The 22,972-nt window shown below is 43.6% G+C and overlaps 16 non-coding genes across 16 annotated transcripts; all 16 read right to left on the bottom strand.

The window, feature by feature from the left end:
- Window positions 1–6: 6 nt before the first annotated feature.
- LOC141198283 (U2 spliceosomal RNA) lies at window positions 7–197 on the bottom strand. Its single transcript, XR_012270238.1, has one exon. It is a non-coding gene; the product is annotated as a U2 spliceosomal RNA (small nuclear RNA).
- A 1,115-nt stretch (window positions 198–1,312) lies between these two features.
- LOC141198478 (U2 spliceosomal RNA) lies at window positions 1,313–1,503 on the bottom strand. Its single transcript, XR_012270427.1, has one exon. It is a non-coding gene; the product is annotated as a U2 spliceosomal RNA (small nuclear RNA).
- Window positions 1,504–2,618: 1,115 nt separating this feature from the next.
- LOC141198271 (U2 spliceosomal RNA) lies at window positions 2,619–2,809 on the bottom strand. The gene has a single exon (XR_012270227.1). It is a non-coding gene; the product is annotated as a U2 spliceosomal RNA (small nuclear RNA).
- A 1,115-nt stretch (window positions 2,810–3,924) lies between these two features.
- LOC141198260 (U2 spliceosomal RNA) lies at window positions 3,925–4,115 on the bottom strand. The gene has a single exon (XR_012270216.1). It is a non-coding gene; the product is annotated as a U2 spliceosomal RNA (small nuclear RNA).
- A 1,115-nt stretch (window positions 4,116–5,230) lies between these two features.
- Window positions 5,231–5,421, bottom strand: LOC141198248 (U2 spliceosomal RNA). Its single transcript, XR_012270205.1, has one exon. It is a non-coding gene; the product is annotated as a U2 spliceosomal RNA (small nuclear RNA).
- A 1,115-nt stretch (window positions 5,422–6,536) lies between these two features.
- On the bottom strand, window positions 6,537–6,727 carry LOC141198235 (U2 spliceosomal RNA). The gene has a single exon (XR_012270193.1). It is a non-coding gene; the product is annotated as a U2 spliceosomal RNA (small nuclear RNA).
- Window positions 6,728–7,842: 1,115 nt separating this feature from the next.
- LOC141198223 (U2 spliceosomal RNA) lies at window positions 7,843–8,033 on the bottom strand. The gene has a single exon (XR_012270182.1). It is a non-coding gene; the product is annotated as a U2 spliceosomal RNA (small nuclear RNA).
- Window positions 8,034–9,148: 1,115 nt separating this feature from the next.
- On the bottom strand, window positions 9,149–9,339 carry LOC141198212 (U2 spliceosomal RNA). The gene has a single exon (XR_012270171.1). It is a non-coding gene; the product is annotated as a U2 spliceosomal RNA (small nuclear RNA).
- Window positions 9,340–10,454: 1,115 nt separating this feature from the next.
- LOC141198201 (U2 spliceosomal RNA) lies at window positions 10,455–10,645 on the bottom strand. Its single transcript, XR_012270160.1, has one exon. It is a non-coding gene; the product is annotated as a U2 spliceosomal RNA (small nuclear RNA).
- A 1,115-nt stretch (window positions 10,646–11,760) lies between these two features.
- LOC141198189 (U2 spliceosomal RNA) lies at window positions 11,761–11,951 on the bottom strand. Its single transcript, XR_012270149.1, has one exon. It is a non-coding gene; the product is annotated as a U2 spliceosomal RNA (small nuclear RNA).
- A 1,115-nt stretch (window positions 11,952–13,066) lies between these two features.
- Window positions 13,067–13,257, bottom strand: LOC141198178 (U2 spliceosomal RNA). Its single transcript, XR_012270138.1, has one exon. It is a non-coding gene; the product is annotated as a U2 spliceosomal RNA (small nuclear RNA).
- Window positions 13,258–14,372: 1,115 nt separating this feature from the next.
- LOC141198167 (U2 spliceosomal RNA) lies at window positions 14,373–14,563 on the bottom strand. Its single transcript, XR_012270127.1, has one exon. It is a non-coding gene; the product is annotated as a U2 spliceosomal RNA (small nuclear RNA).
- Window positions 14,564–15,678: 1,115 nt separating this feature from the next.
- On the bottom strand, window positions 15,679–15,869 carry LOC141198474 (U2 spliceosomal RNA). The gene has a single exon (XR_012270423.1). It is a non-coding gene; the product is annotated as a U2 spliceosomal RNA (small nuclear RNA).
- A 1,115-nt stretch (window positions 15,870–16,984) lies between these two features.
- LOC141198156 (U2 spliceosomal RNA) lies at window positions 16,985–17,175 on the bottom strand. Its single transcript, XR_012270116.1, has one exon. It is a non-coding gene; the product is annotated as a U2 spliceosomal RNA (small nuclear RNA).
- A 1,115-nt stretch (window positions 17,176–18,290) lies between these two features.
- LOC141198144 (U2 spliceosomal RNA) lies at window positions 18,291–18,481 on the bottom strand. Its single transcript, XR_012270105.1, has one exon. It is a non-coding gene; the product is annotated as a U2 spliceosomal RNA (small nuclear RNA).
- A 1,112-nt stretch (window positions 18,482–19,593) lies between these two features.
- Window positions 19,594–19,788, bottom strand: LOC141197926 (U2 spliceosomal RNA). The gene has a single exon (XR_012269941.1). It is a non-coding gene; the product is annotated as a U2 spliceosomal RNA (small nuclear RNA).
- Window positions 19,789–22,972: the final 3,184 nt, after the last annotated feature.

The raw sequence follows: 22,972 nt of genomic DNA, 5'->3' as shown, positions 1-22,972 counted from the left end.
TTAAAGAAGGGGTGCACCGGTCCTGGAGATACTGCAATACCAGGTCAATGCGTGGAGTGGACAGAGCAAGCTCTTTTTCCATCTCCCTGTTCTAAAAATCCATTTAATATATGGTCCCCAGATAGGGGACGTATCAGATATTAAACTGATAAGAACAGATACTACACTTGATCTTAGCCAAAAGGCCGAGAAGCGATAACCAGAATTGGTTTCAAACTACGGAGCCACCCAAGGATCCTGAAAAGTCCATTTGTGGAGATGAGCTCCTGGACTCCCGTTAAGAAGACATGTTGTCAACCTCTAGATCCCTTACATGCCTGCACTTTTCGGCTTGCTGCTGCTGCAATCCACGCGTTTTAGATCTGCATAACTCCACCTCTTTAAACACAGCACCTTCACCCCCTGCTGTTCCCACCCGCCTCAACACCGTTGGAAGGGAGGAGAACCAATTAAGGCGGGGGGTGGGGTGGAACGAGCAGCTGTCTACCCTTAGCAGGAGGGCTCCTGATTACATACCTCTCCTGCTGCTGCTGCTGCTGGCTGTCCAGCAGCAGACTGAAGGTGGCTGCTGCTGTGCACAGGTATATAAAGGCTCAGAGCCTATTATGACACGCGCAGCCAGCGTTCCATTGCCACATTCCATCTACTGCAGGCAGGATACCTGGCTGGCTGAATGTCGCTGAGAAGCTCACAGAGACCGCCATAAGCAACAGTTTAACAGAATGCCACAGACTAATCAACCAAACTTTTTGGGTTGGGTTCTCTTTTATAGTCTGCAGGCATTAAATGAAAGAAGTCAGTGTTCCAGCAGAAGGAGACAACGTTTCAGAAAAGGCATTGTAGCAAACCAAAAAAGAAATTTTAAGCGCAGCAGAGTAACCAGCGCACATACCTGTTAGCTCAGGTGAGTTTAAAAGGCTGCTGTTGATAACAAGGGCATTTGCTAAATAGATGGTGTGTGTGCAACAATATACTGAAAGGTCAATTATATTGTGCAGCTTATCTCACCACCTGTAGTTATTTAGGTGAAAGCTCCAAAATGCTTGCCTAATATGTCTGTTTATCCAAAAGGAAGTAAAAAGGGAGAGCTAGAAAGATAGCATTGCATCACATTACATGGCAATGCAATGCACAGTTGCTGAAGTTGAACCAAAATGAGCTTGTAATCTGGCTTCTGCAACTTTGAACATGAAAAATCCAATGAGGAGAAGAAAAGCAAAGCCAAAGAGTCCATCCCAAAATCCGACAAACAAGCAAAATGAACAAAAAACATTGAATTCAATTCTTTCTGATTTTAGAAACTGCATTAAAGAAGGGGTGCACCGGTCCTGGAGATACTGCAATACCAGGTCAATGCGTGGAGTGGACAGAGCAAGCTCTTTTTCCATCTCCCTGTTCTAAAAATCCATTTAATATATGGTCCCCAGATAGGGGACGTATCAAATATTAAACTGATAAGAACAGATACTACACTTGATCTTAGCCAAAAGGCCGAGAAGCGATAACCAGAATTGGTTTCAAACTACGGAGCCACCCAAGGATCCTGAAAAGTCCATTTGTGGAGATGAGCTCCTGGACTCCCGTTAAGAAGACATGTTGTCAACCTCTAGATCCCTTACATGCCTGCACTTTTCGGCTTGCTGCTGCTGCAATCCACGCGTTTTAGATCTGCATAACTCCACCTCTTTAAACACAGCACCTTCACCCCCTGCTGTTCCCACCCGCCTCAACACCGTTGGAAGGGAGGAGAACCAATTAAGGCGGGGGGTGGGGTGGAACGAGCAGCTGTCTACCCTTAGCAGGAGGGCTCCTGATTACATACCTCTCCTGCTGCTGCTGCTGCTGGCTGTCCAGCAGCAGACTGAAGGTGGCTGCTGCTGTGCACAGGTATATAAAGGCTCAGAGCCTATTATGACACGCGCAGCCAGCGTTCCATTGCCACATTCCATCTACTGCAGGCAGGATACCTGGCTGGCTGAATGTCGCTGAGAAGCTCACAGAGACCGCCATAAGCAACAGTTTAACAGAATGCCACAGACTAATCAACCAAACTTTTTGGGTTGGGTTCTCTTTTATAGTCTGCAGGCATTAAATGAAAGAAGTCAGTGTTCCAGCAGAAGGAGACAACGTTTCAGAAAAGGCATTGTAGCAAACCAAAAAAGAAATTTTAAGCGCAGCAGAGTAACCAGCGCACATACCTGTTAGCTCAGGTGAGTTTAAAAGGCTGCTGTTGATAACAAGGGCATTTGCTAAATAGATGGTGTGTGTGCAACAATATACTGAAAGGTCAATTATATTGTGCAGCTTATCTCACCACCTGTAGTTATTTAGGTGAAAGCTCCAAAATGCTTGCCTAATATGTCTGTTTATCCAAAAGGAAGTAAAAAGGAAGAGCTAGAAAGATAGCATTGCATCACATTACATGGCAATGCAATGCACAGTTGCTGAAGTTGAACCAAAATGAGCTTGTAATCTGGCTTCTGCAACTTTGAACATGAAAAATCCAATGAGGAGAAGAAAAGCAAAGCCAAAGAGTCCATCCCAAAATCCGACAAACAAGCAAAATGAACAAAAAACATTGAATTCAATTCTTTCTGATTTTAGAAACTGCATTAAAGAAGGGGTGCACCGGTCCTGGAGATACTGCAATACCAGGTCAATGCGTGGAGTGGACAGAGCAAGCTCTTTTTCCATCTCCCTGTTCTAAAAATCCATTTAATATATGGTCCCCAGATAGGGGACGTATCAGATATTAAACTGATAAGAACAGATACTACACTTGATCTTAGCCAAAAGGCCGAGAAGCGATAACCAGAATTGGTTTCAAACTACGGAGCCACCCAAGGATCCTGAAAAGTCCATTTGTGGAGATGAGCTCCTGGACTCCCGTTAAGAAGACATGTTGTCAACCTCTAGATCCCTTACATGCCTGCACTTTTCGGCTTGCTGCTGCTGCAATCCACGCGTTTTAGATCTGCATAACTCCACCTCTTTAAACACAGCACCTTCACCCCCTGCTGTTCCCACCCGCCTCAACACCGTTGGAAGGGAGGAGAACCAATTAAGGCGGGGGGTGGGGTGGAACGAGCAGCTGTCTACCCTTAGCAGGAGGGCTCCTGATTACATACCTCTCCTGCTGCTGCTGCTGCTGGCTGTCCAGCAGCAGACTGAAGGTGGCTGCTGCTGTGCACAGGTATATAAAGGCTCAGAGCCTATTATGACACGCGCAGCCAGCGTTCCATTGCCACATTCCATCTACTGCAGGCAGGATACCTGGCTGGCTGAATGTCGCTGAGAAGCTCACAGAGACCGCCATAAGCAACAGTTTAACAGAATGCCACAGACTAATCAACCAAACTTTTTGGGTTGGGTTCTCTTTTATAGTCTGCAGGCATTAAATGAAAGAAGTCAGTGTTCCAGCAGAAGGAGACAACGTTTCAGAAAAGGCATTGTAGCAAACCAAAAAAGAAATTTTAAGCGCAGCAGAGTAACCAGCGCACATACCTGTTAGCTCAGGTGAGTTTAAAAGGCTGCTGTTGATAACAAGGGCATTTGCTAAATAGATGGTGTGTGTGCAACAATATACTGAAAGGTCAATTATATTGTGCAGCTTATCTCACCACCTGTAGTTATTTAGGTGAAAGCTCCAAAATGCTTGCCTAATATGTCTGTTTATCCAAAAGGAAGTAAAAAGGGAGAGCTAGAAAGATAGCATTGCATCACATTACATGGCAATGCAATGCACAGTTGCTGAAGTTGAACCAAAATGAGCTTGTAATCTGGCTTCTGCAACTTTGAACATGAAAAATCCAATGAGGAGAAGAAAAGCAAAGCCAAAGAGTCCATCCCAAAATCCGACAAACAAGCAAAATGAACAAAAAACATTGAATTCAATTCTTTCTGATTTTAGAAACTGCATTAAAGAAGGGGTGCACCGGTCCTGGAGATACTGCAATACCAGGTCAATGCGTGGAGTGGACAGAGCAAGCTCTTTTTCCATCTCCCTGTTCTAAAAATCCATTTAATATATGGTCCCCAGATAGGGGACGTATCAGATATTAAACTGATAAGAACAGATACTACACTTGATCTTAGCCAAAAGGCCGAGAAGCGATAACCAGAATTGGTTTCAAACTACGGAGCCACCCAAGGATCCTGAAAAGTCCATTTGTGGAGATGAGCTCCTGGACTCCCGTTAAGAAGACATGTTGTCAACCTCTAGATCCCTTACATGCCTGCACTTTTCGGCTTGCTGCTGCTGCAATCCACGCGTTTTAGATCTGCATAACTCCACCTCTTTAAACACAGCACCTTCACCCCCTGCTGTTCCCTCCCGCCTCAACACCATTGGAAGGGAGGAGAACCAATTAAGGCGGGGGGTGGGGTGGAACGAGCAGCTGTCTACCCTTAGCAGGAGGGCTCCTGATTACATACCTCTCCTGCTGCTGCTGCTGCTGGCTGTCCAGCAGCAGACTGAAGGTGGCTGCTGCTGTGCACAGGTATATAAAGGCTCAGAGCCTATTGTGACACGCGCAGCCAGCGTTCCATTGCCACATTCCATCTACTGCAGGCAGGATACCTGGCTGGCTGAATGTCGCTGAGAAGCTCACAGAGACCGCCATAAGCAACAGTTTAACAGAATGCCACAGACTAATCAACCAAACTTTTTGGGTTGGGTTCTCTTTTATAGTCTGCAGGCATTAAATGAAAGAAGTCAGTGTTCCAGCAGAAGGAGACAACGTTTCAGAAAAGGCATTGTAGCAAACCAAAAAAGAAATTTTAAGCGCAGCAGAGTAACCAGCGCACATACCTGTTAGCTCAGGTGAGTTTAAAAGGCTGCTGTTGATAACAAGGGCATTTGCTAAATAGATGGTGTGTGTGCAACAATATACTGAAAGGTCAATTATATTGTGCAGCTTATCTCACCACCTGTAGTTATTTAGGTGAAAGCTCCAAAATGCTTGCCTAATATGTCTGTTTATCCAAAAGGAAGTAAAAAGGGAGAGCTAGAAAGATAGCATTGCATCACATTACATGGCAATGCAATGCACAGTTGCTGAAGTTGAACCAAAATGAGCTTGTAATCTGGCTTCTGCAACTTTGAACATGAAAAATCCAATGAGGAGAAGAAAAGCAAAGCCAAAGAGTCCATCCCAAAATCCGACAAACAAGCAAAATGAACAAAAAACATTGAATTCAATTCTTTCTGATTTTAGAAACTGCATTAAAGAAGGGGTGCACCGGTCCTGGAGATACTGCAATACCAGGTCAATGCGTGGAGTGGACAGAGCAAGCTCTTTTTCCATCTCCCTGTTCTAAAAATCCATTTAATATATGGTCCCCAGATAGGGGACGTATCAGATATTAAACTGATAAGAACAGATACTACACTTGATCTTAGCCAAAAGGCCGAGAAGCGATAACCAGAATTGGTTTCAAACTACGGAGCCACCCAAGGATCCTGAAAAGTCCATTTGTGGAGATGAGCTCCTGGACTCCCGTTAAGAAGACATGTTGTCAACCTCTAGATCCCTTACATGCCTGCACTTTTCGGCTTGCTGCTGCTGCAATCCACGCGTTTTAGATCTGCATAACTCCACCTCTTTAAACACAGCACCTTCACCCCCTGCTGTTCCCACCCGCCTCAACACCGTTGGAAGGGAGGAGAACCAATTAAGGCGGGGGGTGGGGTGGAACGAGCAGCTGTCTACCCTTAGCAGGAGGGCTCCTGATTACATACCTCTCCTGCTGCTGCTGCTGCTGGCTGTCCAGCAGCAGACTGAAGGTGGCTGCTGCTGTGCACAGGTATATAAAGGCTCAGAGCCTATTATGACACGCGCAGCCAGCGTTCCATTGCCACATTCCATCTACTGCAGGCAGGATACCTGGCTGGCTGAATGTCGCTGAGAAGCTCACAGAGACCGCCATAAGCAACAGTTTAACAGAATGCCACAGACTAATCAACCAAACTTTTTGGGTTGGGTTCTCTTTTATAGTCTGCAGGCATTAAATGAAAGAAGTCAGTGTTCCAGCAGAAGGAGACAACCTTTCAGAAAAGGCATTGTAGCAAACCAAAAAAGAAATTTTAAGCGCAGCAGAGTAACCAGCGCACATACCTGTTAGCTCAGGTGAGTTTAAAAGGCTGCTGTTGATAACAAGGGCATTTGCTAAATAGATGGTGTGTGTGCAACAATAAACTGAAAGGTCAATTATATTGTGCAGCTTATCTCACCACCTGTAGTTATTTAGGTGAAAGCTCCAAAATGCTTGCCTAATATGTCTGTTTATCCAAAAGGAAGTAAAAAGGGAGAGCTAGAAAGATAGCATTGCATCACATTACATGGCAATGCAATGCACAGTTGCTGAAGTTGAACCAAAATGAGCTTGTAATCTGGCTTCTGCAACTTTGAACATGAAAAATCCAATGAGGAGAAGAAAAGCAAAGCCAAAGAGTCCATCCCAAAATCCGACAAACAAGCAAAATGAACAAAAAACATTGAATTCAATTCTTTCTGATTTTAGAAACTGCATTAAAGAAGGGGTGCACCGGTCCTGGAGATACTGCAATACCAGGTCAATGCGTGGAGTGGACAGAGCAAGCTCTTTTTCCATCTCCCTGTTCTAAAAATCCATTTAATATATGGTCCCCAGATAGGGGACGTATCAGATATTAAACTGATAAGAACAGATACTACACTTGATCTTAGCCAAAAGGCCGAGAAGCGATAACCAGAATTGGTTTCAAACTACGGAGCCACCCAAGGATCCTGAAAAGTCCATTTGTGGAGATGAGCTCCTGGACTCCCGTTAAGAAGACATGTTGTCAACCTCTAGATCCCTTACATGCCTGCACTTTTCGGCTTGCTGCTGCTGCAATCCACGCGTTTTAGATCTGCATAACTCCACCTCTTTAAACACAGCACCTTCACCCCCTGCTGTTCCCACCCGCCTCAACACCGTTGGAAGGGAGGAGAACCAATTAAGGCGGGGGGTGGGGTGGAACGAGCAGCTGTCTACCCTTAGCAGGAGGGCTCCTGATTACATACCTCTCCTGCTGCTGCTGCTGCTGGCTGTCCAGCAGCAGACTGAAGGTGGCTGCTGCTGTGCACAGGTATATAAAGGCTCAGAGCCTATTATGACACGCGCAGCCAGCGTTCCATTGCCACATTCCATCTACTGCAGGCAGGATACCTGGCTGGCTGAATGTCGCTGAGAAGCTCACAGAGACCGCCATAAGCAACAGTTTAACAGAATGCCACAGACTAATCAACCAAACTTTTTGGGTTGGGTTCTCTTTTATAGTCTGCAGGCATTAAATGAAAGAAGTCAGTGTTCCAGCAGAAGGAGACAACGTTTCAGAAAAGGCATTGTAGCAAACCAAAAAAGAAATTTTAAGCGCAGCAGAGTAACCAGCGCACATACCTGTTAGCTCAGGTGAGTTTAAAAGGCTGCTGTTGATAACAAGGGCATTTGCTAAATAGATGGTGTGTGTGCAACAATATACTGAAAGGTCAATTATATTGTGCAGCTTATCTCACCACCTGTAGTTATTTAGGTGAAAGCTCCAAAATGCTTGCCTAATATGTCTGTTTATCCAAAAGGAAGTAAAAAGGGAGAGCTAGAAAGATAGCATTGCATCACATTACATGGCAATGCAATGCACAGTTGCTGAAGTTGAACCAAAATGAGCTTGTAATCTGGCTTCTGCAACTTTGAACATGAAAAATCCAATGAGGAGAAGAAAAGCAAAGCCAAAGAGTCCATCCCAAAATCCGACAAACAAGCAAAATGAACAAAAAACATTGAATTCAATTCTTTCTGATTTTAGAAACTGCATTAAAGAAGGGGTGCACCGGTCCTGGAGATACTGCAATACCAGGTCAATGCGTGGAGTGGACAGAGCAAGCTCTTTTTCCATCTCCCTGTTCTAAAAATCCATTTAATATATGGTCCCCAGATAGGGGACGTATCAGATATTAAACTGATAAGAACAGATACTACACTTGATCTTAGCCAAAAGGCCGAGAAGCGATAACCAGAATTGGTTTCAAACTACGGAGCCACCCAAGGATCCTGAAAAGTCCATTTGTGGAGATGAGCTCCTGGACTCCCGTTAAGAAGACATGTTGTCAACCTCTAGATCCCTTACATGCCTGCACTTTTCGGCTTGCTGCTGCTGCAATCCACGCGTTTTAGATCTGCATAACTCCACCTCTTTAAACACAGCACCTTCACCCCCTGCTGTTCCCTCCCGCCTCAACACCATTGGAAGGGAGGAGAACCAATTAAGGCGGGGGGTGGGGTGGAACGAGCAGCTGTCTACCCTTAGCAGGAGGGCTCCTGATTACATACCTCTCCTGCTGCTGCTGCTGCTGGCTGTCCAGCAGCAGACTGAAGGTGGCTGCTGCTGTGCACAGGTATATAAAGGCTCAGAGCCTATTATGACACGCGCAGCCAGCGTTCCATTGCCACATTCCATCTACTGCAGGCAGGATACCTGGCTGGCTGAATGTCGCTGAGAAGCTCACAGAGACCGCCATAAGCAACAGTTTAACAGAATGCCACAGACTAATCAACCAAACTTTTTGGGTTGGGTTCTCTTTTATAGTCTGCAGGCATTAAATGAAAGAAGTCAGTGTTCCAGCAGAAGGAGACAACGTTTCAGAAAAGGCATTGTAGCAAACCAAAAAAGAAATTTTAAGCGCAGCAGAGTAACCAGCGCACATACCTGTTAGCTCAGGTGAGTTTAAAAGGCTGCTGTTGATAACAAGGGCATTTGCTAAATAGATGGTGTGTGTGCAACAATATACTGAAAGGTCAATTATATTGTGCAGCTTATCTCACCACCTGTAGTTATTTAGGTGAAAGCTCCAAAATGCTTGCCTAATATGTCTGTTTATCCAAAAGGAAGTAAAAAGGGAGAGCTAGAAAGATAGCATTGCATCACATTACATGGCAATGCAATGCACAGTTGCTGAAGTTGAACCAAAATGAGCTTGTAATCTGGCTTCTGCAACTTTGAACATGAAAAATCCAATGAGGAGAAGAAAAGCAAAGCCAAAGAGTCCATCCCAAAATCCGACAAACAAGCAAAATGAACAAAAAACATTGAATTCAATTCTTTCTGATTTTAGAAACTGCATTAAAGAAGGGGTGCACCGGTCCTGGAGATACTGCAATACCAGGTCAATGCGTGGAGTGGACAGAGCAAGCTCTTTTTCCATCTCCCTGTTCTAAAAATCCATTTAATATATGGTCCCCAGATAGGGGACGTATCAGATATTAAACTGATAAGAACAGATACTACACTTGATCTTAGCCAAAAGGCCGAGAAGCGATAACCAGAATTGGTTTCAAACTACGGAGCCACCCAAGGATCCTGAAAAGTCCATTTGTGGAGATGAGCTCCTGGACTCCCGTTAAGAAGACATGTTGTCAACCTCTAGATCCCTTACATGCCTGCACTTTTCGGCTTGCTGCTGCTGCAATCCACGCGTTTTAGATCTGCATAACTCCACCTCTTTAAACACAGCACCTTCACCCCCTGCTGTTCCCACCCGCCTCAACACCGTTGGAAGGGAGGAGAACCAATTAAGGCGGGGGGTGGGGTGGAACGAGCAGCTGTCTACCCTTAGCAGGAGGGCTCCTGATTACATACCTCTCCTGCTGCTGCTGCTGCTGGCTGTCCAGCAGCAGACTGAAGGTGGCTGCTGCTGTGCACAGGTATATAAAGGCTCAGAGCCTATTATGACACGCGCAGCCAGCGTTCCATTGCCACATTCCATCTACTGCAGGCAGGATACCTGGCTGGCTGAATGTCGCTGAGAAGCTCACAGAGACCGCCATAAGCAACAGTTTAACAGAATGCCACAGACTAATCAACCAAACTTTTTGGGTTGGGTTCTCTTTTATAGTCTGCAGGCATTAAATGAAAGAAGTCAGTGTTCCAGCAGAAGGAGACAACGTTTCAGAAAAGGCATTGTAGCAAACCAAAAAAGAAATTTTAAGCGCAGCAGAGTAACCAGCGCACATACCTGTTAGCTCAGGTGAGTTTAAAAGGCTGCTGTTGATAACAAGGGCATTTGCTAAATAGATGGTGTGTGTGCAACAATATACTGAAAGGTCAATTATATTGTGCAGCTTATCTCACCACCTGTAGTTATTTAGGTGAAAGCTCCAAAATGCTTGCCTAATATGTCTGTTTATCCAAAAGGAAGTAAAAAGGGAGAGCTAGAAAGATAGCATTGCATCACATTACATGGCAATGCAATGCACAGTTGCTGAAGTTGAACCAAAATGAGCTTGTAATCTGGCTTCTGCAACTTTGAACATGAAAAATCCAATGAGGAGAAGAAAAGCAAAGCCAAAGAGTCCATCCCAAAATCCGACAAACAAGCAAAATGAACAAAAAACATTGAATTCAATTCTTTCTGATTTTAGAAACTGCATTAAAGAAGGGGTGCACCGGTCCTGGAGATACTGCAATACCAGGTCAATGCGTGGAGTGGACAGAGCAAGCTCTTTTTCCATCTCCCTGTTCTAAAAATCCATTTAATATATGGTCCCCAGATAGGGGACGTATCAGATATTAAACTGATAAGAACAGATACTACACTTGATCTTAGCCAAAAGGCCGAGAAGCGATAACCAGAATTGGTTTCAAACTACGGAGCCACCCAAGGATCCTGAAAAGTCCATTTGTGGAGATGAGCTCCTGGACTCCCGTTAAGAAGACATGTTGTCAACCTCTAGATCCCTTACATGCCTGCACTTTTCGGCTTGCTGCTGCTGCAATCCACGCGTTTTAGATCTGCATAACTCCACCTCTTTAAACACAGCACCTTCACCCCCTGCTGTTCCCTCCCGCCTCAACACCATTGGAAGGGAGGAGAACCAATTAAGGCGGGGGGTGGGGTGGAACGAGCAGCTGTCTACCCTTAGCAGGAGGGCTCCTGATTACATACCTCTCCTGCTGCTGCTGCTGCTGGCTGTCCAGCAGCAGACTGAAGGTGGCTGCTGCTGTGCACAGGTATATAAAGGCTCAGAGCCTATTATGACACGCGCAGCCAGCGTTCCATTGCCACATTCCATCTACTGCAGGCAGGATACCTGGCTGGCTGAATGTCGCTGAGAAGCTCACAGAGACCGCCATAAGCAACAGTTTAACAGAATGCCACAGACTAATCAACCAAACTTTTTGGGTTGGGTTCTCTTTTATAGTCTGCAGGCATTAAATGAAAGAAGTCAGTGTTCCAGCAGAAGGAGACAACGTTTCAGAAAAGGCATTGTAGCAAACCAAAAAAGAAATTTTAAGCGCAGCAGAGTAACCAGCGCACATACCTGTTAGCTCAGGTGAGTTTAAAAGGCTGCTGTTGATAACAAGGGCATTTGCTAAATAGATGGTGTGTGTGCAACAATATACTGAAAGGTCAATTATATTGTGCAGCTTATCTCACCACCTGTAGTTATTTAGGTGAAAGCTCCAAAATGCTTGCCTAATATGTCTGTTTATCCAAAAGGAAGTAAAAAGGGAGAGCTAGAAAGATAGCATTGCATCACATTACATGGCAATGCAATGCACAGTTGCTGAAGTTGAACCAAAATGAGCTTGTAATCTGGCTTCTGCAACTTTGAACATGAAAAATCCAATGAGGAGAAGAAAAGCAAAGCCAAAGAGTCCATCCCAAAATCCGACAAACAAGCAAAATGAACAAAAAACATTGAATTCAATTCTTTCTGATTTTAGAAACTGCATTAAAGAAGGGGTGCACCGGTCCTGGAGATACTGCAATACCAGGTCAATGCGTGGAGTGGACAGAGCAAGCTCTTTTTCCATCTCCCTGTTCTAAAAATCCATTTAATATATGGTCCCCAGATAGGGGACGTATCAGATATTAAACTGATAAGAACAGATACTACACTTGATCTTAGCCAAAAGGCCGAGAAGCGATAACCAGAATTGGTTTCAAACTACGGAGCCACCCAAGGATCCTGAAAAGTCCATTTGTGGAGATGAGCTCCTGGACTCCCGTTAAGAAGACATGTTGTCAACCTCTAGATCCCTTACATGCCTGCACTTTTCGGCTTGCTGCTGCTGCAATCCACGCGTTTTAGATCTGCATAACTCCACCTCTTTAAACACAGCACCTTCACCCCCTGCTGTTCCCACCCGCCTCAACACCGTTGGAAGGGAGGAGAACCAATTAAGGCGGGGGGTGGGGTGGAACGAGCAGCTGTCTACCCTTAGCAGGAGGGCTCCTGATTACATACCTCTCCTGCTGCTGCTGCTGCTGGCTGTCCAGCAGCAGACTGAAGGTGGCTGCTGCTGTGCACAGGTATATAAAGGCTCAGAGCCTATTATGACACGCGCAGCCAGCGTTCCATTGCCACATTCCATCTACTGCAGGCAGGATACCTGGCTGGCTGAATGTCGCTGAGAAGCTCACAGAGACCGCCATAAGCAACAGTTTAACAGAATGCCACAGACTAATCAACCAAACTTTTTGGGTTGGGTTCTCTTTTATAGTCTGCAGGCATTAAATGAAAGAAGTCAGTGTTCCAGCAGAAGGAGACTACGTTTCAGAAAAGGCATTGTAGCAAACCAAAAAAGAAATTTTAAGCGCAGCAGAGTAACCAGCGCACATACCTGTTAGCTCAGGTGAGTTTAAAAGGCTGCTGTTGATAACAAGGGCATTTGCTAAATAGATGGTGTGTGTGCAACAATATACTGAAAGGTCAATTATATTGTGCAGCTTATCTCACCACCTGTAGTTATTTAGGTGAAAGCTCCAAAATGCTTGCCTAATATGTCTGTTTATCCAAAAGGAAGTAAAAAGGGAGAGCTAGAAAGATAGCATTGCATCACATTACATGGCAATGCAATGCACAGTTGCTGAAGTTGAACCAAAATGAGCTTGTAATCTGGCTTCTGCAACTTTGAACATGAAAAATCCAATGAGGAGAAGAAAAGCAAAGCCAAAGAGTCCATCCCAAAATCTGACAAACAAGCAAAATGAACAAAAAACATTGAATTCAATTCTTTCTGATTTTAGAAACTGCATTAAAGAAGGGGTGCACCGGTCCTGGAGATACTGCAATACCAGGTCAATGCGTGGAGTGGACAGAGCAAGCTCTTTTTCCATCTCCCTGTTCTAAAAATCCATTTAATATATGGTCCCCAGATAGGGGACGTATCAGATATTAAACTGATAAGAACAGATACTACACTTGATCTTAGCCAAAAGGCCGAGAAGCGATAACCAGAATTGGTTTCAAACTACGGAGCCACCCAAGGATCCTGAAAAGTCCATTTGTGGAGATGAGCTCCTGGACTCCCGTTAAGAAGACATGTTGTCAACCTCTAGATCCCTTACATGCCTGCACTTTTCGGCTTGCTGCTGCTGCAATCCACGCGTTTTAGATCTGCATAACTCCACCTCTTTAAACACAGCACCTTCACCCCCTGCTGTTCCCACCCGTCTCAACACCGTTGGAAGGGAGGAGAACCAATTAAGGCGGGGGGTGGGGTGGAACGAGCAGCTGTCTACCCTTAGCAGGAGGGCTCCTGATTACATACCTCTCCTGCTGCTGCTGCTGCTGGCTGTCCAGCAGCAGACTGAAGGTGGCTGCTGCTGTGCACAGGTATATAAAGGCTCAGAGCCTATTATGACACGCGCAGCCAGCGTTCCATTGCCACATTCCATCTACTGCAGGCAGGATACCTGGCTGGCTGAATGTCGCTGAGAAGCTCACAGAGACCGCCATAAGCAACAGTTTAACAGAATGCCACAGACTAATCAACCAAACTTTTTGGGTTGGGTTCTCTTTTATAGTCTGCAGGCATTAAATGAAAGAAGTCAGTGTTCCAGCAGAAGGAGACAACGTTTCAGAAAAGGCATTGTAGCAAACCAAAAAAGAAATTTTAAGCGCAGCAGAGTAACCAGCGCACATACCTGTTAGCTCAGGTGAGTTTAAAAGGCTGCTGTTGATAACAAGGGCATTTGCTAAATAGATGGTGTGTGTGCAACAATATACTGAAAGGTCAATTATATTGTGCAGCTTATCTCACCACCTGTAGTTATTTAGGTGAAAGCTCCAAAATGCTTGCCTAATATGTCTGTTTATCCAAAAGGAAGTAAAAAGGGAGAGCTAGAAAGATAGCATTGCATCACATTACATGGCAATGCAATGCACAGTTGCTGAAGTTGAACCAAAATGAGCTTGTAATCTGGCTTCTGCAACTTTGAACATGAAAAATCCAATGAGGAGAAGAAAAGCAAAGCCAAAGAGTCCATCCCAAAATCCGACAAACAAGCAAAATGAACAAAAAACATTGAATTCAATTCTTTCTGATTTTAGAAACTGCATTAAAGAAGGGGTGCACCGGTCCTGGAGATACTGCAATACCAGGTCAATGCGTGGAGTGGACAGAGCAAGCTCTTTTTCCATCTCCCTGTTCTAAAAATCCATTTAATATATGGTCCCCAGATAGGGGACGTATCAGATATTAAACTGATAAGAACAGATACTACACTTGATCTTAGCCAAAAGGCCGAGAAGCGATAACCAGAATTGGTTTCAAACTACGGAGCCACCCAAGGATCCTGAAAAGTCCATTTGTGGAGATGAGCTCCTGGACTCCCGTTAAGAAGACATGTTGTCAACCTCTAGATCCCTTACATGCCTGCACTTTTCGGCTTGCTGCTGCTGCAATCCACGCGTTTTAGATCTGCATAACTCCACCTCTTTAAACACAGCACCTTCACCCCCTGCTGTTCCCACCCGCCTCAACACCGTTGGAAGGGAGGAGAACCAATTAAGGCGGGGGGTGGGGTGGAACGAGCAGCTGTCTACCCTTAGCAGGAGGGCTCCTGATTACATACCTCTCCTGCTGCTGCTGCTGCTGGCTGTCCAGCAGCAGACTGAAGGTGGCTGCTGCTGTGCACAGGTATATAAAGGCTCAGAGCCTATTATGACACGCGCAGCCAGCGTTCCATTGCCACATTCCATCTACTGCAGGCAGGATACCTGGCTGGCTGAATGTCGCTGAGAAGCTCACAGAGACCGCCATAAGCAACAGTTTAACAGAATGCCACAGACTAATCAACCAAACTTTTTGGGTTGGGTTCTCTTTTATAGTCTGCAGGCATTAAATGAAAGAAGTCAGTGTTCCAGCAGAAGGAGACAACGTTTCAGAAAAGGCATTGTAGCAAACCAAAAAAGATATTTTAAGCGCAGCAGAGTAACCAGCGCACATACCTGTTAGCTCAGGTGAGTTTAAAAGGCTGCTGTTGATAACAAGGGCATTTGCTAAATAGATGGTGTGTGTGCAACAATATACTGAAAGGTCAATTATATTGTGCAGCTTATCTCACCACCTGTAGTTATTTAGGTGAAAGCTCCAAAATGCTTGCCTAATATGTCTGTTTATCCAAAAGGAAGTAAAAAGGGAGAGCTAGAAAGATAGCATTGCATCACATTACATGGCAATGCAATGCACAGTTGCTGAAGTTGAACCAAAATGAGCTTGTAATCTGGCTTCTGCAACTTTGAACATGAAAAATCCAATGAGGAGAAGAAAAGCAAAGCCAAAGAGTCCATCCCAAAATCCGACAAACAAGCAAAATGAACAAAAAACATTGAATTCAATTCTTTCTGATTTTAGAAACTGCATTAAAGAAGGGGTGCACCGGTCCTGGAGATACTTCAATACCAGGTCAATGCGTGGAGTGGACAGAGCAAGCTCTTTTTCCATCTCCCTGTTCTAAAAATCCATTTAATATATGGTCCCCAGATAGGGGACGTATCAGATATTAAACTGATAAGAACAGATACTACACTTGATCTTAGCCAAAAGGCCGAGAAGCGATAACCAGAATTGGTTTCAAACTACGGAGCCACCCAAGGATCCTGAAAAGTCCATTTGTGGAGATGAGCTCCTGGACTCCCGTTAAGAAGACATGTTGTCAACCTCTAGATCCCTTACATGCCTGCACTTTTCGGCTTGCTGCTGCTGCAATCCACGCGTTTTAGATCTGCATAACTCCACCTCTTTAAACACAGCACCTTCACCCCCTGCTGTTCCCACCCGCCTCAACACCGTTGGAAGGGAGGAGAACCAATTAAGGCGGGGGGTGGGGTGGAACGAGCAGCTGTCTACCCTTAGCAGGAGGGCTCCTGATTACATACCTCTCCTGCTGCTGCTGCTGCTGGCTGTCCAGCAGCAGACTGAAGGTGGCTGCTGCTGTGCACAGGTATATAAAGGCTCAGAGCCTATTATGACACGCGCAGCCAGCGTTCCATTGCCACATTCCATCTACTGCAGGCAGGATACCTGGCTGGCTGAATGTCGCTGAGAAGCTCACAGAGACCGCCATAAGCAACAGTTTAACAGAATGCCACAGACTAATCAACCAAACTTTTTGGGTTGGGTTCTCTTTTATAGTCTGCAGGCATTAAATGAAAGAAGTCAGTGTTCCAGCAGAAGGAGACAACGTTTCAGAAAAGGCATTGTAGCAAACCAAAAAAGAAATTTTAAGCGCAGCAGAGTAACCAGCGCACATACCTGTTAGCTCAGGTGAGTTTAAAAGGCTGCTGTTGATAACAAGGGCATTTGCTAAATAGATGGTGTGTGTGCAACAATATACTGAAAGGTCAATTATATTGTGCAGCTTATCTCACCACCTGTAGTTATTTAGGTGAAAGCTCCAAAATGCTTGCCTAATATGTCTGTTTATCCAAAAGGAAGTAAAAAGGGAGAGCTAGAAAGATAGCATTGCATCACATTACATGGCAATGCAATGCACAGTTGCTGAAGTTGAACCAAAATGAGCTTGTAATCTGGCTTCTGCAACTTTGAACATGAAAAATCCAATGAGGAGAAGAAAAGCAAAGCCAAAGAGTCCATCCCAAAATCCGACAAACAAGCAAAATGAACAAAAAACATTGAATTCAATTCTTTCTGATTTTAGAAACTGCATTAAAGAAGGGGTGCACCGGTCCTGGAGATACTGCAATACCAGGTCAATGCGTGGAGTGGACAGAGCAAGCTCTTTTTCCATCTCCCTGTTCTAAAAATCCATTTAATATATGGTCCCCAGATAGGGGACGTATCAGATATTAAACTGATAAGAACAGATACTACACTTGATCTTAGCCAAAAGGCCGAGAAGCGATAACCAGAATTGGTTTCAAACTACGGAGCCACCCAAGGATCCTGAAAAGTCCATTTGTGGAGATGAGCTCCTGGACTCCCGTTAAGAAGACATGTTGTCAACCTCTAGATCCCTTACATGCCTGCACTTTTCGGCTTGCTGCTGCTGCAATCCACGCGTTTTAGATCTGCATAACTCCACCTCTTTAAACACAGCACCTTCACCCCCTGCTGTTCCCACCCGCCTCAACACCGTTGGAAGGGAGGAGAACCAATTAAGGCGGAGGGTGGGGTGGAACGAGCAGCTGTCTACCCTTAGCAGGAGGGCTCCTGATTACATACCTCTCCTGCTGCTGCTGCTGCTGGCTGTCCAGCAGCAGACTGAAGGTGGCTGCTGCTGTGCACAGGTATATAAAGGCTCAGAGCCTATTATGACACGCGCAGCCAGCATTCCATTGCCACATTCCATCTACTGCAGGCAGGATACCTGGCTGGCTGAATGTCGCTGAGAAGCTCACAGAGACCGCCATAAGCAACAGTTTAACAGAATGCCACAGACTAATCAACCAAACTTTTTGGGTTGGGTTCTCTTTTATAGTCTGCAGGCATTAAATGAAAGAAGTCAGTGTTCCAGCAGAAGGAGACAACGTTTCAGAAAAGGCATTGTAGCAAACAAAAAAAGAAATTTTAAGCGCAGCAGAGTAACCAGCGCACATACCTGTTAGCTCAGGTGAGTTTAAAAGGCTGCTGTTGATAACAAGGGCATTTGCTAAATAGATGGTGTGTGTGCAACAATATACTGAAAGGTCAATTATATTGTGCAGCTTATCTCACCACCTGTAGTTATTTAGGTGAAAGCTCCAAAATGCTTGCCTAATATGTCTGTTTATCCAAAAGGAAGTAAAAAGGGAGAGCTAGAAAGATAGCATTGCATCACATTACATGGCAATGCAATGCACAGTTGCTGAAGTTGAACCAAAATGAGCTTGTAATCTGGCTTCTGCAACTTTGAACATGAAAAATCCAATGAGGAGAAGAAAAGCAAAGCCAAAGAGTCCATCCCAAAATCCGACAAACAAGCAAAATGAACAAAAAACATTGAATTCAATTCTTTCTGATTTTAGAAACTGCATTAAAGAAGGGGTGCACCGGTCCTGGAGATACTGCAATACCAGGTCAATGCGTGGAGTGGACAGAGCAAGCTCTTTTTCCATCTCCCTGTTCTAAAAATCCATTTAATATATGGTCCCCAGATAGGGGACGTATCAGATATTAAACTGATAAGAACAGATACTACACTTGATCTTAGCCAAAAGGCCGAGAAGCGATAACCAGAATTGGTTTCAAACTACGGAGCCACCCAAGGATCCTGAAAAGTCCATTTGTGGAGATGAGCTCCTGGACTCCCGTTAAGAAGACATGTTGTCAACCTCTAGATCCCTTACATGCCTGCACTTTTCGGCTTGCTGCTGCTGCAATCCACGCGTTTTAGATCTGCATAACTCCACCTCTTTAAACACAGCACCTTCACCCCCTGCTGTTCCCACCCGCCTCAACACCGTTGGAAGGGAGGAGAACCAATTAAGGCGGGGGGTGGGGTGGAACGAGCAGCTGTCTACCCTTAGCAGGAGGGCTCCTGATTACATACCTCTCCTGCTGCTGCTGCTGGCTGTCCAGCAGCAGACTGAAGGTGGCTGCTGCTGTGCACAGGTATATAAAGGCTCAGAGCCTATTATGACACGCGCAGCCAGCGTTCCATTGCCACATTCCATCTACTGCAGGCAGGATACCTGGCTGGCTGAATGTCGCTGAGAAGCTCACAGAGACCGCCATAAGCAACAGTTTAACAGAATGCCACAGACTAATCAACCAAACTTTTTGGGTTGGGTTCTCTTTTATAGTCTGCAGGCATTAAATGAAAGAAGTCAGTGTTCCAGCAGAAGGAGACAACGTTTCAGAAAAGGCATTGTAGCAAACCAAAAAAGAAATTTTAAGCGCAGCAGAGTAACCAGCGCACATACCTGTTAGCTCAGGTGAGTTTAAAAGGCTGCTGTTGATAACAAGGGCATTTGCTAAATAGATGGTGTGTGTGCAACAATATACTGAAAGGTCAATTATATTGTGCAGCTTATCTCACCACCTGTAGTTATTTAGGTGAAAGCTCCAAAATGCTTGCCTAATATGTCTGTTTATCCAAAAGGAAGTAAAAAGGGAGAGCTAGAAAGATAGCATTGCATCACATTACATGGCAATGCAATGCACAGTTGCTGAAGTTGAACCAAAATGAGCTTGTAATCTGGCTTCTGCAACTTTGAACATGAAAAATCCAATGAGGAGAAGAAAAGCAAAGCCAAAGAGTCCATCCCAAAATCCGACAAACAAGCAAAATGAACAAAAAACATTGAATTCAATTCTTTCTGATTTTAGAAACTGCATTAAAGAAGGGGTGCACCGGTCCTGGAGATACTGCAATACCAGGTCAATGCGTGGAGTGGACAGAGCAAGCTCTTTTTCCATCTCCCTGTTCTAAAAATCCATTTAATATATGGTCCCCAGATAGGGGACGTATCAGATATTAAACTGATAAGAACAGATTTTTTTTTTTTTTTTTTTTTTTTCGTTTTCAAACAAGCTTTATTTAAATCAGACATACATCATAAATTACAAACAAATCACAAAGACTTGAATAAAATATGACATAAAACAAATACAAGGTCAGATTTAAAAAGCGCATAAAAGCATAAAAATCATAAAACACAGTTTTGCATATAATTTGCATAAATAAATACATATGTCAAATGCAAACACCATAGCTTTTTAACTTTATCTTTTTACAATCAGGTAGTATGAAAACTTTTCACAAAGAACATATCCGATACAATATTTGAAACAAATCACAAATACTGGAATAAAATATGACATAAAACTAATACAGAGTCAGAATTAAAATGCACTTAAAAGCATAAAAAACATAAAACACAGTTTTGCATATAATTTACATAAATAAATACATATTCCAAATTTGCAAACACCATAGCTTTTTTGCTTCATTGATTCCCATCTTTTTACAATCTCTCAGGTAGTATGTAAACATTTCACAAAGAGCAAGCCCAATACAATCTTTGACAGGAATAAATTCACGTTTAAACAATAATATATTGCGCAATTTCCATAAAGCTTCTTTTAAACAGTTTATTATAAGCCATGCGACTCGTGCTTGTTTCATGGTTGGGCAATTAATTATCCCATATATTATAATGTCACAATTTAGGGTTTGTATACCACATATCCATTTTAGGAGGGTGCCCACCGTCTGCCATAGCTCTTGTGCGTAGGGGTAATCCCACAGTAAATGAAACACTGACTCGTTTGGGGCGCATCTTTCTCTGGGACATCTAGCACTAGCCACCAGCCCCCTATGATGCTGAAAAGCTCTCGTAGGGAGACATTGGTGAACAACCTGCCAAGCTAAATCCTTTTGTGAGTTGCTAAGTGCAGGACAGGCCACGTTGTTCCACACCAGGCGGCACCTGGAGATGGAAAAATTAGACACATCCTCCATCTCCTCATGTCCCTTACAAATAACTGTTAACTTACGTTGATCAAATAAAAGCTGACGATCAACTTGGGTCAGATCATATTCTGAAATGACCTTCTCCAAGATCTTGTAATGCTTAGGGGGAGATAAGAGAAAAGGACAATTAACAGTCATACTGAAGTTCAACTTTCGGAAAAGAAACCCAGTTGTATATCTAAGAAAACAAGAGAAAGCCCCAACATTATTCAAGCTTTTGCAACAAAATACAAAAAACTTGATAAATAAAAACAATTTTAAATCAGGGAACCCTTTACCCCCATTTTTCTTGCTTTTACATACCACCTCCCTCCTCAATTTCTCCATTTTGGATCCCCACAGAAAATAAAACATGGGCTTCATAAGTCTTTTAAGATACAGAGAATTAGGGGGAAAAACCATAGCGGCATACAAAATGATAGGAAGCAAAACCATTTTAATTACAAGAATCTTGCCCTCCATTGTTAGTTTTCGAGTTTGCCATAAAGAGATCTTCTGATTTAATTTATTCAAAACCAAATCCCAGTTTTCAATACCATCATTAGCAGGATTAAACAAGACACCCAGGATCTTGATTCCTACTGTTTGTGTGGGAACCCTAGGCGGATCTGACTCCCATTGACCCATAATCATACAGTCACATTTATTTATATTCAACTTAAACCCAGACCCAGCACTAAAAATTTCAGTAATTAGAATTGCTCTGTTAATAGATGCTGAGCTAGTGCCATATACAGATATGTCATCCATATATCCAATGGCTTTAACTTGTTGTCCACCCCCACCCGGAATAAAAATGCCCCTAACCACCTTGTCCCGACGCAGCAGGCACAACAGTGGCTCAATGGAGCAGACAAATAAAAGTGGGGACATGGGGCAACCTTGTTTAACACCGGAAAGAAGCTCCACCTCTCTAGTTAAAAAACCATTGACTAAAATCCGGGCAGATGACTGTTTGTATAAAAGCGCAATTTTCTGAATAAAAGAATCAGGGAACCCCATCTTTCCCATAACTTTAAAAAGATAAAAGTGGGAGACCCTATCAAACGCTTTCATAAAATCCAAAGATAAAATAGCTAGTGGCTGTTTTCTATCTTTTTGAAACCAGATAAGATCACGAATTAGGTTTAGATGCTCCCAGATTGATCTCCCGGGGACACCACAAACCTGATCTGGATGAATTACATTTTTAATAACTGCTTTAAGACGACCAGCAACAACTTTAGCTAAAATCTTGTAGTCTGTATTTAATAGTGAAATAGGCCTCCAATTCTCCAACTTTGATTTATCACCTTTCTTAAAAATTAATGTAATCATACTTTTACGCCATGAATATGGTAATAAATCAGCCTTAGAGGCTTCACAAACTACTTGTATAAAATCCTCCTTAATTAGATCCCAAAAGCAAAGATAAAATTCAATAGGAAGGCCATCTGATCCAGGAGCCTTACCTTTATTAAAACTCTTAAGGGTCTCTTCAATTTCACTGGGTAAAAGTTCTTTAGCTAAAAAAATCTGGTCATCTTTATTTAAAAACTGGGATAAAACATTAAGATTCTCTGTAAAAGCAGGTTCATCAACATTTTTAATACTAAAAAGATCTCTATAAAAATTAGCAGTATGCTCTAAAATGCTCTCAGTGGAAGATTGTCCTTCTAGCTCAGTAATCACTTGTTTTTTGTCACTCATTTTTTTAAAGAAGAACCTTGAGCAGGTCTCACCCTCTTCCAAATATTTCACACGGGCATTAAATATAATTTCTTTACCCTTTTGTTCCAGGAATTTTTGGATTTCTGTCTGGATCTTGGCAATCTCACCATCCACACCAGGCACTCCCCACCCCTTAAGCTTATGGAGAGTTTGCATCCTGACATTAAAATCTTTAAAACATTTCCTTTTTTCACGTGCCTTCCTTTTACCAATTTTAATAAAAAATTCTTTAATACGGGTTTTAACACACTCCCACCACCCCAACATACTCTGATTTGGGTGTTTCCGTCTTCTCCAACTCTCATACTTTGCATAAAACTCCGCCCTTACCAGTTCGTCTTCTAATAAGAGCACATTCAATTTCCACATACCTTTTCCAACTTTTGCTTCCTGTGGAGTTTGCAATACATTGTATAGTAATACATGATCAGAAAAAATATTTTCTATTAGACCAGCATTCCTAGGTTTAAAAACATCAGAAGAGGAAAAAATAAAATCAATACAAGATGACATCCCTCTACCCCTCCATGTATGCC

This window comes from Phyllobates terribilis, unplaced genomic scaffold (genome assembly GCF_046119375.1).
Source record: "Phyllobates terribilis strain yellow unplaced genomic scaffold, ASM4611937v1 Scaffold_94__1_contigs__length_6153435, whole genome shotgun sequence".
In the NCBI taxonomy this organism is placed as follows: domain Eukaryota; kingdom Metazoa; phylum Chordata; class Amphibia; order Anura; family Dendrobatidae; genus Phyllobates; species Phyllobates terribilis.
This window is presented reverse-complemented; position numbering and strand designations above follow the sequence as displayed.